Genomic DNA, 18,657 nt, shown 5'->3' on the forward strand with positions numbered 1-18,657 from the left:
TGTTTACAATCATCACATGATTCTACACAGCCTTCCTACTTGAGCAGGATTGATGATTGAATAATAAATACACTTTATGGTTTCTTGAACTAGTAGATCTTAAAGCATTTTGTAATAGTCTGCAAGTAGGCTACTCTAATTCCCTCTGTATGCTTTATGGTATTCCTAGTTGGCAGAGAAAAATGAGTAAAAGTATCTCTTTCCTAACAATTGTCTCCTCCTCCTCCTTTTCTCTCTTCTCCGCTCTCTTCCTTGCTCCCTTCTCCACTCCTCGCTCTGTCTCTCCACAGATTTCTACAAATCCCAGTTAAATTTCTAGGCTTCAAGGAAATAAAAATATGTGCTATTTCCAAAAGGTTGGCGACACCCTGCTTTAATTGTCTTAGACTTTTTTTAAAGATACGCTGATGTATTTTCATCAAATTAATATGCCAGATACTGAATTATGTTACTGACAGAATCAAAGTTTACTTAAGATTTCGGTTATTGGCAATATTAAAAAATGACACATTTTCAGTTCAGAACAATAGTACTTAAGAAAATCATCAACTTCTGATCATTATTTTTAAGGTATGTGACAGAATTAAAGACAATTCCTTACTTATATATTAACTTTAAAATTGGAAATAGAAAAATACATTAAATTGCTTTAGATATCTCCAGGTCAAAATTTAATATATTTCACAATTCAATCTAAAGATAACAGAAAGGTAGAATTTAGCAGTTTACATTTTCATTAATAATATAGTTAAGTTTAGGTGATTTTACTTATTAGTTTTACATCTGAAATGGGAAATACAATCAGGAAATATAAAATATTTAGTTGTTGACTTTGAAATTCTATGTTCCTTTTCAAAAAGATTTACTTTAAAATAATTTCAAACTTATGGAAAAGTTGCAAGAATAGAACAAAGAATTCTTGCATAGAATTGCCAATTTTCAACTTTTTGCCACATTCATTTTATTATTCAATCTCTTCCTCTTTCTCTTTCTCTCTCTCTGTGCGTATGGATATGTGTATGCATATTTGTATCTGTATTCTGTATATATCATATACAGAATATGTGTTCTCTATATACATATGTGCACTTTATATCATATGCATATGATATTTCCATATGTTTTTCTGAATCACTTGATAGAGACATCATGCCCTTTCACTTTAGAGTGTATTTTCTAAAGGGATTTTTTTTACAATTATCAAAATCAAACATTTAACAGGAATACAGTATTTATCTTAATATATAGTCCTTATTCAAATTTTGAAATTTTCTCAATAATTTCTTTATAGTGACTTTTTTCCTGATTGAGCATCCAAACCAGGATCACAAACTGTTTCCTATCATGTCTCTTTAATCTTCTTTGTTCCAGGCTAGTTCCTTAGTCTCTCTTTGTCTTTCAAGACATTGATTTTACTTTTAACTTAGAGACTTGTTTTTGTAGGATATCCCTCAATTTGGGCTTGTCTCATATTTCCTCTTGATTAGATCAGTTCATAGATTTTGGCAGGAATACTGCAAAAGTGATGTGTCCGCAGTGAACCACATCAGGAGACACATGATGTCAGTGTCCCCTTATGGATGAAGTTAGCTTTGCTCCCTTTGTCAAGGTGGTGCCTGCAAGCTTTCTCCACTGTAAAGTCAGTATCCTACACTTTATTATCAACAAGCAATATGTGGGAATTTGTACTCAATTCCTTAGAAATGTAGACATCAATAATCATATTAATGTAAACCAAAATAAAAAGTAGAAAAAATGTAGACTAGTCTTATCTAACACTTGTAATTCTAGTAAAACCACCTCCTTAAACTCTTTGTATCCTTCTTTTTCCCTCATTCTCCAAAATTGCTTTACAAATATGAGTGGGAATTTCTAATTCCCTCACTGAAAGATATTTGATGATGTTCCATCAACACCAGGATAGCTGTTATAGTGAACATATTAAAGATTTCCTAGAGCGTCTCCCAAGATCCACAATCTAACCTCAATTCCTTTTAGTCTTACCTTCTATCCCTTGTACCCCGCAATATCCATAGACTGTTGGCTGCTGCTCTGGGGTACTCAGAGGTAAGTGCTTCTCTTCATTTTCATAAGGTGTTCCCCGAGTTTGAAATACCCTTTACCTTTTCTCTATTTGGGAAAATTCTGCCCTTTAAAAACAAGTTTAAATAAAATGTTTTGTCTGTAGTCTTACTTGTTCATACTGATCATTCCCCATTGGCACCTCGTATTTAAAGGTTCTTATGAGTATTTCACTCAGATTCTTACTTGCACTTATTGCAGTCTCTTGCATTTATTTATGTTTTTTGTTTTCTGCTCTTGATTGTGAATTCATTGAGAGAGAGCAGAAACCATGTGATTCATTTTTGTGTTTTCTGTGTGTTATGGGTTGAATTGTGTCCTCCCAAAATTTATGTTCAAGTCCTAACCCCTAGTATGTCAGGATGTGGCCATGTTTGGAAATAGGCTCATTGCAGATGTATTCAGTCAAGATGAGTCAAACAGGAGTAGGGTAGGCCCCTAATCCAGTATGATTGGTGTCCTTATAGAAAGTGGAATTTTACACAAACACACACCCATGTGTACACAGAGAACACCAGGTGAAGATGAAGGCAGAAGATAAAAGCAGAGATCAGGGTGATGCTGCAGAAGCCAAGGAATGCCAAAGATGGCCAGCAAACCACCAGAGCTGGGAGAGACCTCGAACGGATTCTCCCTCACAGTCTTCAAAAGGTGCCAAGTGTGCAGACAGCTTGGTCTTGGACTTCCTGACTCTAGAACTTGAGTCAATAAATTCCTGTTGTTTAAGCCCCCCAGAGTGTGGTATTTTGTTACAGCAGCCCTAGAAATCTAACACACTGTGTTTGACTACTTAGTAACAGACACACAAAAATATGAAGAAGTAAAATACTTTATACTCTTGACCAACAATTACTGGATATTTATGTTAATGACTGTCATTGATGTTTAAATGCATTTCTGGTTTATTTTTGTTCTGTTTTTCTACCAAATTGTTGTTCTCTTAAGAATAGAAATTATGTTTTCCACTACCTTTGTAATGTTCTGTAGGTTTTAATATAGTTTACTCTTTAAATAGTTTTAAAAAGTCACCCGCTTTATCATATACAACAATTACTCCACCGTTAAGAAAAACACTTTTCTCAGTAGAGATTCTCATTCAGAAACAAAAAGGCTTACTTATTGCTTAGTTATTTCATATATTATAGAAGAAATACACTACTGAAGATATCTATTGACAAATGAGATAGCTATGAAGCATTGACTCTATTTCAAAGACAATGTAAAGCACAGGCCAAGTCTGCTAGAGGAACTTTGAGGAGGAGATTCAGGGCCCAACGCACTGTCACAAGTACCACATTGTGGTGATGCTCAGGACTGCTGACTCACAGCCCTCAGGGAATCTTAGGAAAGGAAATTTAAATAACACCAGGTGGAGTGCACAAAAGACGACATAACGTACTTCACAATTTTTTTAGGTTTGACCCTGTAAATCTACGTCAAATCCAATGCAGCACACAAGGACAATGATATGAACTTTAAAAATAGAAAAGGCTTTTCTTTTTCTTTCTTTTTTTGGAAAGGAGGATAAAGTATTGTCCAAGCAAGCAGATGAATTTTTATTTTGTAGTGCATTAGAAACAGGTGTGGATTTCCACATTGTCTAGTTCAAGATTATTCCACCTTTACTCTAAGATTTATTTTTTTGCAGCGTTGCTCAATAAAAAACATTTTCTAGTTCACATTGTGGGACATTTTCACTATTTCTGAACCCATCTTAGTTTTCTAATGCATTAAAATTTGACGTACACTTACTGACTTAAACAAATAATTATGTATTGTGTCAGTAGTCCATGGTGTGGCTAAATCTCCACTCAGTTTGAAATCAAGGTTTTGGCCTTGCTATGTTCCTTTCTGCAGGCTCCGGGTAAGAATCAACTCCCAAGGTCATTCAGGTTGTGGGCCCAATTCATTTCCTTGTGGTTGTAAGACTGTGGATGTAGGACATTTCCTCCGGCTGTGGCTAGAGGCCATGCTCAGGTCCTAGAGTGGCCCACATTCATTGCCACATGGCCCTCTCAATCTTCATGTCCAGCAATGGAGAATCTCGCTGGCATTAACCCCCTCTCACAATTTGAATCTCTCTCTTTAGGAATAGCCAAGTCTCTTTTAAGGATTTGACTGATTAGGTCAGGTCCACCAAAGATAATCTCACATTCTTAAAGTCAGTTGTGCCATATACAATAACCCAATCATGGGAATGACTAGCCTGTCATATTCTCAAGTCCTGGGGATTATACATAGCTTGTACATTGGAGGAAAAGAATCTTGGGGGCCCTCTTCAAGTTCTACCTACCAAAGAGTGCTCAGAAACAACAATTTTTTGTTATTTGTAGTGATGTATAGTGAGAATTATGTTCTATTCAGCTTTCAAATGTCATTTTCCTAAATCAAACCCTCATTTTCTATCCTTCAAACTCTTATAGTAGTCTCTCAGTAGAAGTCTCTGCTTCTTGGATCTCTACTACCTGTGTCATTACCTTCAAGCATAATTATGGTCATTGCAACTATATTCCTCAAAATCTTTTACTGGCTCCCTAGTGCTTCTTAAATAAGATACAATTTAGATGTTTAAAGTGTCCATCATAATCCGCATTAAAACTAACTTTCTAGAATTACTTTTTTTCATAGTCCTTCATTAGCCATAGGCTCCAGCCAAATTAACCCCCTGATCTTTCTCCTATTTTCCTGCTTACATACCCTTGTGAACAATTGTATTTCTATCTGGAGGTCCTTTTTCCTCATTTTTCCACAACTAAATTCGATCCATGTTTCCAGGACTTTTTAAGAGCAATATTCTGCATGCATGTTTTGTGATTTCTCTCAGAATTCCGGTAGCTGTACCAATTTTTGACACTATTTACCTAAATAGAAAATTATAAATGAGATTCATTTTCAAATTTTATGGCCTTGCTGCACCTTTCAGTCTCTTGAGCACAGGTAGTATGTTTTATCAATGCTTGTTTTCTCCACAGTACCTTGCAGATAGTTGGTATTGAATCAATATTTGTTCAATAATGACTTAAAAGTTGTCACTCCTTAAAAAAAAAAAGTTGTCACTCTTTAGACGCCTCTCCTTCTAATAAGCTTTCTTTTTCAGCCCAATTGATTATGAGAAATTAATCCTGTTGATTGGGTGGTTTTATTACCAATAATTATGATTAAAGTAAATTAAGAGGACTACTTCCAGTTAATCACTTTCTTCCTTACCTAATTTACCCCTCTGACCCTGCTTGAAAATAATGTCGTTATCCTGAAGTCGTAATGAAGTTATTCACACTGAATACTCAATTAGATTATGCTTTATGTAATAAATTTTCTGTTCTGTGTTCAGCTTAAAGAGGCAGATTCCTAGGCTGCTAAAAGAATTAGATTTTTACCTGAGAATGTTCCTTACTGCGGACATAACTGCACGTATCTAGATACTTATTATTTTAATACTGAAACTCTCTATATTAAGGTAACTTATTACATACAGATAATTCTTAGAAAGAGCAACACATTAAAGGCAATAACTGTAAAATACTGTAAAGAAATAATGCTGATTAAAAAATTCAATTGTGTTCCATGTTAATGGAAAATAGTTTAGAATATGTAAATAAAGTTAGCAGATAACCCAAAACATAATTTGGCTTGAAAGTTCCAATTTCTTTCCTTTTTTATTATAATCCTTTTTTATTAGTAATGCTTTCCATACTGGAGAAAGTATTTTGTTTAGGGTAGCAAATACGGTTATAAAAAAATGAAGAAGAAAATGATCTAGATATTATAGAACTCTGAAACTCAATAAACTGTGAAATTAAAAAAAAAGATTTGACTCCCTGGATTAGGATAGGTAGAATTTAAAAATAATTTTTAATCAGGATGGATAAATATAGCTCAGAGATCAGAATATGTAGAATGCTGACATCGATTTCTGACCCATACGCATGGCAGACATTACTAATCAATCATGCTATCCATTTACTCTAAGTGGGACTTAGGCTCAGATTCGTCCTTAAAGCAGCATTGCTATTACTTATCAATGTGAATTGAAATAAGAGATGAAGCCTAGTTACCCTCTGTAAAATAGATCTCTGTCTTTTCAAATGATACCAGCAAACCTTAAAAATCAAGGAAGCTGGCAAAATTCTCTCACACTCAAAGAATCTAGGCATAACTCAGTCTCAATTAACATCTTTCATAGGCATATCGTGTTTCATTTTTCTTTTCCTGTTGCCTAATTCTTTGCTGTGCACCTTTCTCATGTTGGTGATATGAGCTGAGATGGTAAACACAGTTCATGAGAAGAATCAGTGGGGCCTGGCCCCGTGATGTAGCGGTTAAGTTCAGTGTGTTGCGCTTCAGTGGCCTGGGTTTGCAGGTTCAGATCCCGGGCACAGACCTACACCACTCGTCAACCATCCTGTGGTGGCGATCCACATATAAAGTGGAGGAAGATTGGCATAGATACTAGCTCAGGGCTAATCTTCCTCAAGCAAAAAAAGAGGAGGATTGGCAATGGATGTTGGCTCAGAGCTAAAGAAAAGAAGAATCGATGGTGCTGAGCATATCCATATAAATCACGCTGTCTTGTGCTACTAAGATGGCAAGACAGTAAGACTCAGTTGTTGCTATTTGTTTGCTTGTTTTATATAGCTGGAAGAATCTTTGAGATGATTTATCCTAAAAACTCCTTTTACCAAATGGTGAAACTGAGGCTACAAGTGCCAGCTTTCTGAAATTGCTGGTAGGTGGCAGAAATAAAAATAAGGTACAAGTCTTCTGGCCCTGAGAAATTAACATGGCTTGGATCTGCTTAGAGTTTTGTGCCAAAGAATTACCACTTGGTTCGTTAGCCCATCTAATTGCAGAACTTATTTAGAGGAGAGGAAAAGGTCTCTGCTCTCTTGCAAAGACTTATTCCACCATCCAGGCTTGAAATTCTAATCTCTCTCAACAGCTCAATAATGTCTTATTTGTCTTAAATGACTTCTTTGTCAGTGAAACCACACTAGCACCAAACAAAGCTTTTTCTTGACCCTGCTGGCCTTGGCATCTCTAATCCTGTTTTATTGTTCCCTCAGTTCTCCAGTTTTTATACATCTCCCCTTGGATTGTGGTATGTCTCCTGATTAGTCTCTGCACCTGGTCTTCCTTTATTCTTTTCACTCATAAACCTTCATTAGACTAATTTTAAACACAAATGTCATCGAAGCCATTTCTCATTCTTAGTAGAAAAAAGTCAAATTTTTTCTATTTAGATTTTCTAGACCTCTATAATATGACTTTATCCTCTTTCTCCCTTCGCCTTATCTTAAAATATTTCCTACTCTAGACTAATCTTCTAAATCTCTCCAGAAGTTGCCATGCTCATTATCAAGTTCTTACTGTCTACTAGGAATGTTTTTCTGGGTTCCTCCAATCCCACTCTTGGTTTACGTAACATTTTAAAATTCCATGGAACCTCCATCCAAGGACAATATTCTCTGTTCTCAGAAGTCTAGAAAAAGGTGTGTGTGTCTGTGTTTCTTTTTATTAAGGAGGAAAGCACAATGTTAGAGTGTGGGCTCTGGAAACATACAGATGTGGGTTTGAATCCTGGTTCCAATGCTCACCACTTGCACGAACTTGTCCTCTGAGGCAGTCTCCTTGCTTTTGAATTGCAGATAACAGCACTTACCTCTCGTCTTTGCTTGCAGGATTAAGCGAGGTTAGCACTGAGCATCCACCACGGAGTCGGCCAGAAGAAGCCTGCGTGACCGGGAACTGCTGAAGCCCTCTTAGTTATATCATAGCCAGTTGAATTACTGCTGTGTGTGCATCTTATTTCTCTAACTGGCTTGTTATCACCTTGAGGATAGGGAGCTATCTTTTGTGTCTCTGCTCAGGTCTATGATTTTTTTATTGTGGAAAGAATTTTAAAACCGTTATCTGATAGTCTAGTATCACCCCTTATGGCTCTGTATAAATAGCTTACCTTTTAAGCCTGTTTCTTCATCTGTAAAATAAAAACAATATTTTAGCCACTTCCTGGGCTACTAACAAAATTAAGAGATATAGCATTTACAAACAGGCTTCAAAATTATATATTTGTATAAAATTTAAAGCATTATTGCTATAGTTAATAATTAATAATAGTAGAAAATAAGTATTTAAAGAATGTTGAATAAAAGGAAAGAATCCAATGTTCAAGATTGTATTGCTGCTTTAGGGGTCCAATGAATGACACACAAGGAAAATATCAGGGCCTAGGTTTTTAGCTAGCTGAGACGCACATAACATAGTAGCTACATGCAAATAATCCGTAATTGGAGTAATCCCAAAGAATGCTAGTCATTAATTTGAAGTCATAAGGCAATGTGCACAGAAGTCAAGTCTTTATATAGAGTACATAGTGGCGCAATTCTCTACAGATCTTCTTCCTCTAACTCCAGTGTAATGATTGATGCCCTTTCTCGGTATGATCCTCTACTGTTATAAGTATGTGTTAAGAAATTTTTCAAAAATGATAAATTCCTCACTTTAAGCATTCTGTATTGGGCTTTTCTGATTCATCTTGTACCCAGTGGTGGCTATTACATAGCACGTATAGAACAACCATAAAGAATACCAAATATGGACTCTGTCAACAGTCTGACTAATGCTGTGATGCTGAAGGAGGAGCAAGCTAAAATTTTGTACTTTTGAATAGGATAACAACCCTTAAGACAATTAAACAAGTGATGGTATAGAGATTCCGCCTTTTCACAAACATTTTTTGAGCTCCTACTGATGCCAGCAGTTGCTAGAAATTCAGTGGTGAACAGCACAGTTCTTAGCCTCATGGCACTATTACTCTGGTTAGGGAAATGCAAAATAAGCAATTGAATTCATAAATATATGATACTATGTCAAATGTTCTGAAACAAATCAGGTGAGAGAAGGAGCCTGAGGCTGCTGAGAGCAAGAGCCTGGGTGCTCCTTTAGGTCGGGCTCTCGGGAAAGGCACTCAGAGAAGGTGACATTTGAAAACCGTTCACAGAGAAGGGAGGGAGCCAGCTGTAGAAGACCTGGGACAAGAGCATTCAAGGCAAGGGAGTCAGAAATTTCAAAGTGCCCAAGGGAGATTTTGGCATTTTTTGAAGAACATCTAATACTCATTAAATTCTTTCTCTTTGAAAGGCATAGCGTATCTATCTCCTACACTGAACCTAACTACTTTGTCGAGAGTGTGGTGATTAAAGATCTGATTCAGGAGATATTTTGAGAGTTAGGCCAGCAGTCAGATGGGTTGTATCCAGGATGTGAGGGAAAGAGAGGAGCTAAGGATCGCTTGTGGGTTTTCAGTTCTAGCAACTGGGCCAGTGGCAGCATCATTTACTAAATGTTGAAAGTAAGTAAGGAGCCTTCTGTTAAGTTTAAGATACTTTTTTTTTTTTGCTCTCGTTTTCGTTTATTCATTAGGAATATACAAAAGTCTGACATGTACAATTATCTCATCAAGGAAAAACAGAACTCGGGGGGCGCTGGGCTTCCTCCCTGGCCCCCACCCTCTCATAAAGGCACAAATATGTGAGACATGGCTTCAGAGGCCTCCTGTCCTGGCACCAGTCTGCTGCTCAGACGACCAGGGCCCTCTGTGGGCAGGAAGAGGAGCCCTTCCTCACACCCGCACTTGGGGGTGAGGGTTAAACAAAATGAGGCCACTGGGAAGTATGCAATTCAGGCCGAAGTCGGGCCAGGGCTGGGTCCACGGCGCCAGCCGCCTGACAAAAATCAGTCACTACAACCAGAACGTGGTGGCTGGATAATCCCAGAGATGGTACATCTAAGACAGCTCTGCTCGCCAGCACAGGATCACTGCCACTCCCAATCTTGCTCTGGAGGCCAGTCCAGGCTCAGATTTGAAAGACTGGTGGGGGGCGGGGGGGCAGACAGGAGAGCAAGCTGGAGCATCTTTTAAATAATCCACAGACACCCATGACGCTTTGAAATTTACAGAAAAAAAAAAAGCACTGGAGAACTTGGTAGAAAACAATTTGCAGCTGGTTCCTCCCAGGACCTGGTCCCTGAGGGCTGGCTCAGTTCACTCCAGGACCTCAGTCCCCGGGAGGCCAGACTTGGTCTTGTGCCTGTAGAAGGGGTTCACCAGGGCCTCCATGTACATGGTGTGGTACAGGTCGATGTCCTGCTGGGTTGGGTGCTCCAGCTTGGGGATGGTGATGGGCTCACCCACGACGGAGGTGATGGGCTTCAGGTAGGGCAGGAGCCCCCAGGTGTCAGAGGAGAAGAGGCCTCGGCCATGGAAAATGCACGGGGCGAAGCCGATGTACTTCTGGAACTTCTTCTGGACCCAGCGGCCCCAGGAACCCTCCTCAAAGATCACCTGCTTGTACACCTCGTTCTCCCCGAAGGAGTAGAAAGGAACCAGGTCGGCTCCATGGCGCAGGGCCAGTTTCACTAAGCCCTTGCGGTGGCGCAGGGTGACCGCGTTCTTGCCGGGGGTGGAGCTCAGGGACTCGGCCGCGCCCCCGACAACGATGATGATGTCATTGCCACGCCCATTCTTTGAAAGCAAGTCTACTGTGTCCTGGTTCACAGGACAGATGCCTCCAGACACCAGGTACTCCCTCAGCACTGGCCTCCGGAAGTTGCCGGCCAGCGTGGCCACGTGGGGCCTTATGCCAGGGAACTTCTTGCTCACTTCCATGGCCTCTGTGCTGAAGTAGCAGAAGGCACTGAGGCCCATGATGCCGTGGGGCTGGTACCCAAAGATGTAGTTCCTGGTGGTGAGCAGGTTGTGCGTCTTCACCAGCTCGCAGGACCCCGGAGTAGGCGGCTGTGAGGGTCTTCAGGCACTCACGGCCCTGCGGGAAGCCGCCTTACCCCGCGCCCAGCACGGAGGCCCCGGGACGGCGCCGACGCGGCGCGGCTGCTGCGCGGGGAGCTGCGAGCGCGCGGCCGGGGCGACCCCAACGGCAACAGAAAGCGGAGCCTCGGCGGCGACCAGCTAAGATACTTCTTTAATCCAAATGGAGATGTGGAATATGCAACAAAGCATATGAGTCTCAGGTTTACTGATGATTTTTGGAGCCTCTTAAATCTCTAATCTTTTTTTTTAAAGATTGGCACCTGAGCTAACAATTGTTGCCAATCTTTTTGTTTCTTTTTCTTCTCCCCAAAGCCCTCCAGTATATAGTTGTATATTGTAGTTGTGAGTGCCTCTGGTTGTGCTATGTAGGACACCGCACCAGCATGGCCTGACGCGCGGTGTTTTGTCCACGCCTGGGATCTCAACTGGGGAAAGCCTGGGCTGCGGAAGTGTAGTGTGTGAACGCAACCACCGGGCCCGGGACTGGCCCCTCTAATCTCTTAAGAATAAATAAATTTAATACAGTAGGTTTCATTGGGGCAATCTGATTTTCAGTAAGATTTTTTGGATGATCCCTTCTGCCAAATTAGCAACAAGAAGAAAAAGAGTCAGAGGAGTGAATTATTAAAGACAATAGCTTTAAAGAGTTGTGCCTGAAGAAGCATGGCTGGAAATATACTCCAAGCTTCTAGCAAACATTTTTTAGAAATGATTTACTCTACTGATGTGGATCCAGTCCTGCATTTGTGTTGTACTTGCCTTAATAAGGAAGTGGCAGAATGCCCCTTTAGCGTTCAAACTGCCTCACATTCTCTAATTTCTTGATTTTTGTAATTCAATAGCTACTTCTCAAGAGGAAATAGAATGGGCAATGTATCAGTTAAGGTTCAGCTGAAGGCAATAAAACCCACTCTATTTAGTTTAAGCAAAAAGAGATTTAATACCGGGAATTGAATGCTTACACAATTGTGGCAAGGGCTGGAGATGCAGGATCTAGGCTGGACTTGTAGGAAGTAGTCCCAGAAAAGCATTGCAATAAAACAGGTGTCTAGTTCTTCCTACCGTGCAGGGGTGCTTGTACATTTTTTGCGTATATTCGCTACTTTAATACTCACAAGGCACTTTTATCTAGTGACTTACCCAACATCACACAACTACTGAGTGGCAGACCTGGCAGTTGAATGCAGGCCAATGTAGATCCTAAATCCATGCCTGTAACCATCTGCTCTGTTGCCTCTCTAGGTACTGACCTAGCGTAAGTAAGCGGTCCTCTCTGCCGAGATCAAGAACTGAAGCAAGTAGGAAGTAGCTGCCAAAAGTGCTGAGTCTAGGACCACACGGTTTCAACCCCATCCACGCCGGACCTGGGGACATTTGATACTGTGGCCAGTAGAAACACAGAAACAGCAGAGGTGGACCTGACTATACTTCGCTTCAGTTATTGTAGGCGGGAGTCTGCTTGGTGAAAGCTTGATAACTTGTAGAACCCAACTGAAGTGTGACGTAGCCTTCTGCTTTCCAACCTCTTCATTTCCACAAAGCTACTAGAGACACGAGTGAATTTACCTGCAGTGCATGCCGGCAGCCGGACATAATATTGTGTGGACGAGGTGAGCCTAACACTGAGACCAACAGATAGCACTGTTCAGAAGCAAAGAGTAAACTACATTTACAAATGGTTCTAGATGTTCTTTGATGCCAGAACAAGTGATGACATGTGGGCAGGTCACATCTTCAAATTATAATGACACAATATGCACAAACTTGTCATCCTCTGAGTATTTCAATAACCATGCTCTATGCGCCTACAAATACCCCTTGGCTCCTGCCTCCAAGATTAGGACAAAGAGGATTAGGCAGTGTTATATGATGGAAGCGTCCTGATTAAAGGATAGAGCTGTAGCAAAACATAGGTTTTTGCTTCTCCTTTTCATGGTTGTATTCTGTACAAAATAAACCAATATGCTTTCCTTCTCCTGGAATAATTCTGGCTTTTTCAGGTTTACAATAAAGGAACTTAGAAATGTACGTGGAAAAGAATTCTTATAAGTCAGGATCTACTTCGGCTTTTATATCAGAATTTGCAAGAGATATCAAGAAACTATAATTACGGAAAATCAGGTAAAGTTGATACCAACTGTCTTAAGGTTGTGAGTATAGTCCTTCGGTGATTTTAATCTAAAAGGAGGTGAAGCTTGAAAGTGTAGACCTGGCTCTTGCACTCACCTGCTGTGCAATTTTAAGTCTGTTACTTCTTTTTTTCCCCCTAGCTTAAGTTCCCTCAGTTGTGGAAGGAGAACAGCACCACTCACCCTAGAAGATTATAGGAAATCATAGTAGGTGCTGAATAAACACTTTTAGAAAGTAGGAAATAGAGAGTTCTAGTGGGATCCTTGCTCCAACACTGTGAGCTCTGTGATCTTGAGCAAGTCATTAAAACTCTCAAAACCTTTGTTTTCTCATTTGTTAAATGGGGAAGTTAAAAGTAGAAATTTCACAGGGATCTTGTAAGATTAAATGAAACAATGTAAGAGATAGGCTAGATCTTGAGACTTCCATGTGTGAGGTACTTGTTAAACATTAATTATTCATAGACTCCTGTAAAGATATGAAGATTCTTGTCACTTCGTTGGAATTCCAATGTTTATAATCATGAGTGATCTAATAAAATACCTGTTGGAATACCCCAGCCTCATGACCTGCGTCCTCACTGAGCGCTGGGCTCCTGATCCACTGCTCTGTGTAACTTATTTTTTTCCTGGTAGGCTTGAACTAGATCTAATTCCAATTTACTAGTTTGGCTCTCTTAAGGTACATTTAGCAATAACTATTAGTAATACAAAATTGAGACATTGGCATTTGTAGAATCATTTATATTGAAGAGGCTTAGCTATAAAGATAGGAAGAAAATTTAATTCTTTAGGCAGAAGAGAGAAGGGAAATACAAGAATGAAGAAATGTTGCTTTACAAAAAACATTTCCTTGGTGTTTGGTTTCCAAAAGCAGAAGCCATAAAGGACGATCTTCTTTGAAATAACATTGCTAATCAGACCAGAAAAGTCTCAGAAGCTTGACTTCAGCCTGCTTGATGCGGTGTGTATTTGGAATGCTGGATAGAATTTTCATGGTTTAACCATCTCCTTGTAGCAAAGATGTGCCCTCAAGAACACTAGAAAATCCTCCAGGCTTAATAATTCCTAATTCAGAACTAGGACTAAATAATTTTTATATTTCCACTGATGAGAAGAAAGTCAACCAGTACAAGTATTGATAAGTTTGTTAGGCTTCAAATATCCCTTGAATTTTTAGCATTATTCAGACTCTGGAACTGTTAACCTAAAACACACACACACACTCTGACATTTGATAAGTGAACTTAATATTCACAGAGCCAAACTTTGACTCATTGCTGCAGAAAAGGTATTAGTATTACACGGATGTTGGCTTTCTGCTATTTACATTCATTTAAAAATACAAATAAATAAAAGCATGGCAGATGTGTTAGGACTGAAATAGATAATGGTGTGCATCAAACTATAGGGAATATTATCAATACAGTTATTAATCTCATTTAGTATTTGTACAGCAGATTCTGTCATTGGTTGGAAGGTTCTTAATCAATCCGTTAATATTGTCTTCATGATTTTATTTTCATGAAGGTGCTTGGAAACTGCAAAAGCCTGGACTCAGAAATCTGAATAATTTCAGAGTACTGGGGCAGCTAATTCAATTCCAGAAGTCCTTAAGTTGTTCATTAATGCAGTAGCCAGAAACTAGAATTTTTAATGTATTACTTTTTATGGAAAATAAATTTCCCTCTTTGTGGAACCATAGCATGGATAATACTGCTGAATTGTTTTAAAGGACAAAAAGGAGATTCTGGATAAGTTATAGTGAGCAAAATTCTCTCTCTTTCTCTCTCTCTCTCTTTTTTTTTCATGTAAGGGAGAAAGGATGATAACAGACTCAAAATGAGTAGATTGACACGTTCAAACTCCTGGAAAAAAAATCAGTAATATTATTTCCATTCCCTTGTTCTAGATCAGAAATGAACCTGCCATTTGCTCTGGGAAATGGATGAGAAAGGACTTCTTGGTTGGGTAATCCTGGTTATTTGTTGGATTTTGCACATTTCTCATGTTAAGGTCTAAGAGGGATTTATAGTTCATGTAAGACAAACTTCCTGACTGCGCAAGGATACTAGACGAACCATTTACCATCTACGAACGTTTCTAATTTAAGGTTAGATCTGTGGAGTGAAGCCGATTAGCACAAGGTGGGCCTTTCCATCATAAAGGAGAAGATAAATTATTATGAGCTTTTTTTGTTTGAAATATAACCTATGATTTTATAATCTTAATCCATTTTTAAGATTGCAATTAATTAGTCACTAAACTATCTTCTTTTGCTGAAGACAATGGTATAATTTCCGGGCAACTGCTTATCATTTTAAGGCTATGAATTGATTTGTTATAAATGAGTATAGCCTCTACCTTCCCTAACAATCCTTGAACCCCGTAACACAAAGAATTAAACTAGAATGTGTTTGTTAGATTGTAGACAAGTTATATGAAAGTGGTCTAGACCCCTGCCTTCTTTTGTCTTTCTGGAAATTATTTGCCACAAAGCAGCACAAATGATCTTGTAACAACATAACCACTACCAAATTATTTCTCAGTTAAAACCCCTCGAAAGTGTCTGATTGCGTTTAGAATAAAATTCAATTTCTTTACCTGATAGTAAAGGGAGGTAATACTTTTATGGTCTATCTCAGCTTAGCTTTTCAGTTCTGTCAGCAGTGTCCCATTTCTTCAATATTGTCTAGCAACACCACCTTCCTGCTATTCTTGGAACAAGTGCATCTCTTTCTCTGCCCCAGTATCTTTGCACATTCCATCCCATGTACTTTTTCCCACTCTTCACATGCTTAGGTCCTTGTTATCCTTCAGGTATCAGTTCAAATATCACCTCCTTTAATGAGATCCACCTGTCTTAGCTTCTTTTTTTGCTTATCTTCTGGCATTATGACAATTTATAAGTATTTTATTTAATTGTCTGATGATTTTTTTATTGTCTGCTTCTACACTTCCATAAAGTAGAACTGCCAAGAATTCAGGAAGGAAATTGCCAATCTTGGTCATTGAGAACAGTGCCTAGTGTGTGATAGTCACCAAATAAAACCAGGTTTGTCCTCCTTAGTCCTATACATATGCTAATTTCCAACATCTTAAGTAATTCTTTCTGCATTCATTTCAAATGCTTTCATTTGGTCCTAACTTCTGACTTCACTTCCTTTAATCTCTCCTTTAAAAAATGCGTTTGGGGTTTAATCAGATTTCACAGTAAGTAATGAAGCTGCCAAGCAGCCTCACTAACTTTTAGAAGGCTAAAATAGATTTCGAATCTAAAAGTGCTTTCTCTCATGCTCTTGCCTGCAAATTTTCTGGCCTCTTGTCTTCCTCCTCCATTTTGGAGACTTTGGTAGTGCCATCATTGACTGGCTATTGTAAATGAAATGATAAAGTATCTGAGTGGTTTCAGGCCTGGGTTTACAACAAGCTTCCCAGGGATGGGTTAGTAGACCGCGTTTAACTGCAGAGGGCAGCGCTGTCCAACGTGCCGCACAGCAGTCTCAACTCACTACCAACGCTGTTTATTTCACATGTGATGTCCTTTGATGGATGCTCTAAAATTCTTTCATTACTGTTTTAGCAATGTGTTATGCAATTACACTTTAGAAATGACACTTCTCATAAGAAATATCAGAGTTTTAGCCATGGATGCATCAGAGTGTTTCTTAAATTAACTGAATGGCCCTTTGGAAATGATTTTTTGAAAAATTGTAGACGCTTTCATTTGGTCCTAACTTCTGACTTCACTTCCTTTAATCTCTCCTTTAAAAAATGCGTTTGGGGTTTAATCAGATTTCGCAGTAAGTAATGAAGCTGCCAAGCAGCCTCACTAACTTTTAGAAGGCTAAAATAGATTTCGAATCTAAAAGTGCTTTCTCTCATGCTCTTACCTGCAAATTTTCTGGCCTTTGTCTTCCTCCTCCCAGCCACAGTGTACACTCTGCCAGGTTAATCTCCAAGGTGTATCTCTGATCCTGCCACTCCATCTGAACAAGCTTAAAGGTGCTTGATTGCTTAGTTAGCGTTACTTAGTCTTCAAGACCCTCCAAATGTGGCCCCACGTCACATCACCTGTCCGATCTTACTTACTCTAAACGCTTCCCCAGCTTTGTGAAAAGGCTCCAGCCCCACCCAGCACTGCTCTTCCCCATGTCTCTGCTAGTGCTCTTAGCAGCCAGCCAAGTGTGCATTAGGGAGGGATCCTCTGAAAATCTGGCAGAGAACTGAAAGGCCTGGATTTCTGCCAGTTCCTTGGCCTCAGATTTACTTTATGAATATTGGGAAAACCTGCTTTTACTTTCATGACCTCTACTGTTAAATAAATTTGCTGATAGGAGAGAGGCTTCCTTCCCAGAGTGGCGATCAGAGAAAGGGTCGAGATGCTAACCGTCGGGGAGGGAAGGGACCAGCTGTTAGGGAAGTAGTTTGTCTCTGGTGCCCTTTTCAGTACTTGACCCTCATTATTTTAGCCATTCTTTTCTTTTCTATTCCTCCACTCCCCTCCCCTTTAAAAGCGAATAATGTGTCATGAACCTGTGCCTGTCACATCTCTTCATGGGAGATGTTCAGAAGAAACTATGTTATCTTTTCAGGTTGTATTTATATTACAGCTTCAGTGAAATTGGGAAAAACAAATATTTTATTTACCAATGAAAGAGATTTTCACATGTTGAGGTATATGGGGTAACTATTTGGGTTCAAAACTGATCAGTTTGAACTAACAAGCCTGATTTATGGTCTATCAAACATATGTTGTACATCTGCCTTAACCATTAAAGTAGGGAATGCTCTGTTTTAAGAAAGCATACTTCTCCTCCTACACGCTATTGGCAACGCCAGTATTAGTAGTCCCCTTCCCTACATCAGGGTCACCTTGACCTGCTAATTTGCAACTGAATACCCCCTTGAAACTTTGAGGATTATGCATCCTGAGTGTGTTTAATGTATTTCTTTGTTCTAAAAGGTTATAAGACTGTACTGAAAACTGTGCTTCTCGAGAAGGCTTTCTTCCTTTCTGGAAAAGGCCTTCCTGGGTTATAATCCTCACTCTGGCTCAAGTAAAACTCACCTCTCTCTCCTATCTATAGAACGGTCATTGGTTATTTGGCGTTGATACCAATAACGGAACATAAAGCATTAATGGCAAATTTAAAAGTTTTTCTTTGTCTCATCCCTTTTCTCTTCTTCTTCCTTCCTTTAGACAGGAAATATTTTTTCGTTATTGATGAATCATACCATCAAGCAGCCACACATATGAAAGGAAGTACACTATAGTACAGAAGAACTTTAAATACACTATTTTTTATATTATTTCTCTGTCTATCTATTAGAAAGGCAATGCCTTTGCATGACTAAAATATTGTTAAAGTGTATACCGTGAAACCTCCCTCCTACCTATGAATGCCATCCATCCACTTTCCTCTGCACTACAAATAGGTAACCATGGCCACTGCTTTATTCTATAGCATCCAAAGGATTCTATGCACAAATTAAAAATATATATAAGCATATTTTTAATTTTTTGTCATTTTTATACACAAGGTACTATACCTGCATTTTTCATTTAAGAGTATATTTTGGATATCTTTTCTTAGTAGTATGAAAAGCTTCTTA

General features: G+C 39.0%; 1 pseudogene; it reads right to left on the bottom strand.

Moving 5' to 3' along the window:
• Positions 1-10,126: 10,126 nt before the first annotated feature.
• Positions 10,127-10,851, bottom strand: LOC106841159 (diacylglycerol O-acyltransferase 2 pseudogene; annotated as a pseudogene).
• Positions 10,852-18,657: the final 7,806 nt, after the last annotated feature.

This window comes from Equus asinus, chromosome 9, assembly GCF_041296235.1.
Source record: "Equus asinus isolate D_3611 breed Donkey chromosome 9, EquAss-T2T_v2, whole genome shotgun sequence".
Taxonomy (NCBI): Eukaryota; Metazoa; Chordata; class Mammalia; order Perissodactyla; family Equidae; genus Equus; species Equus asinus.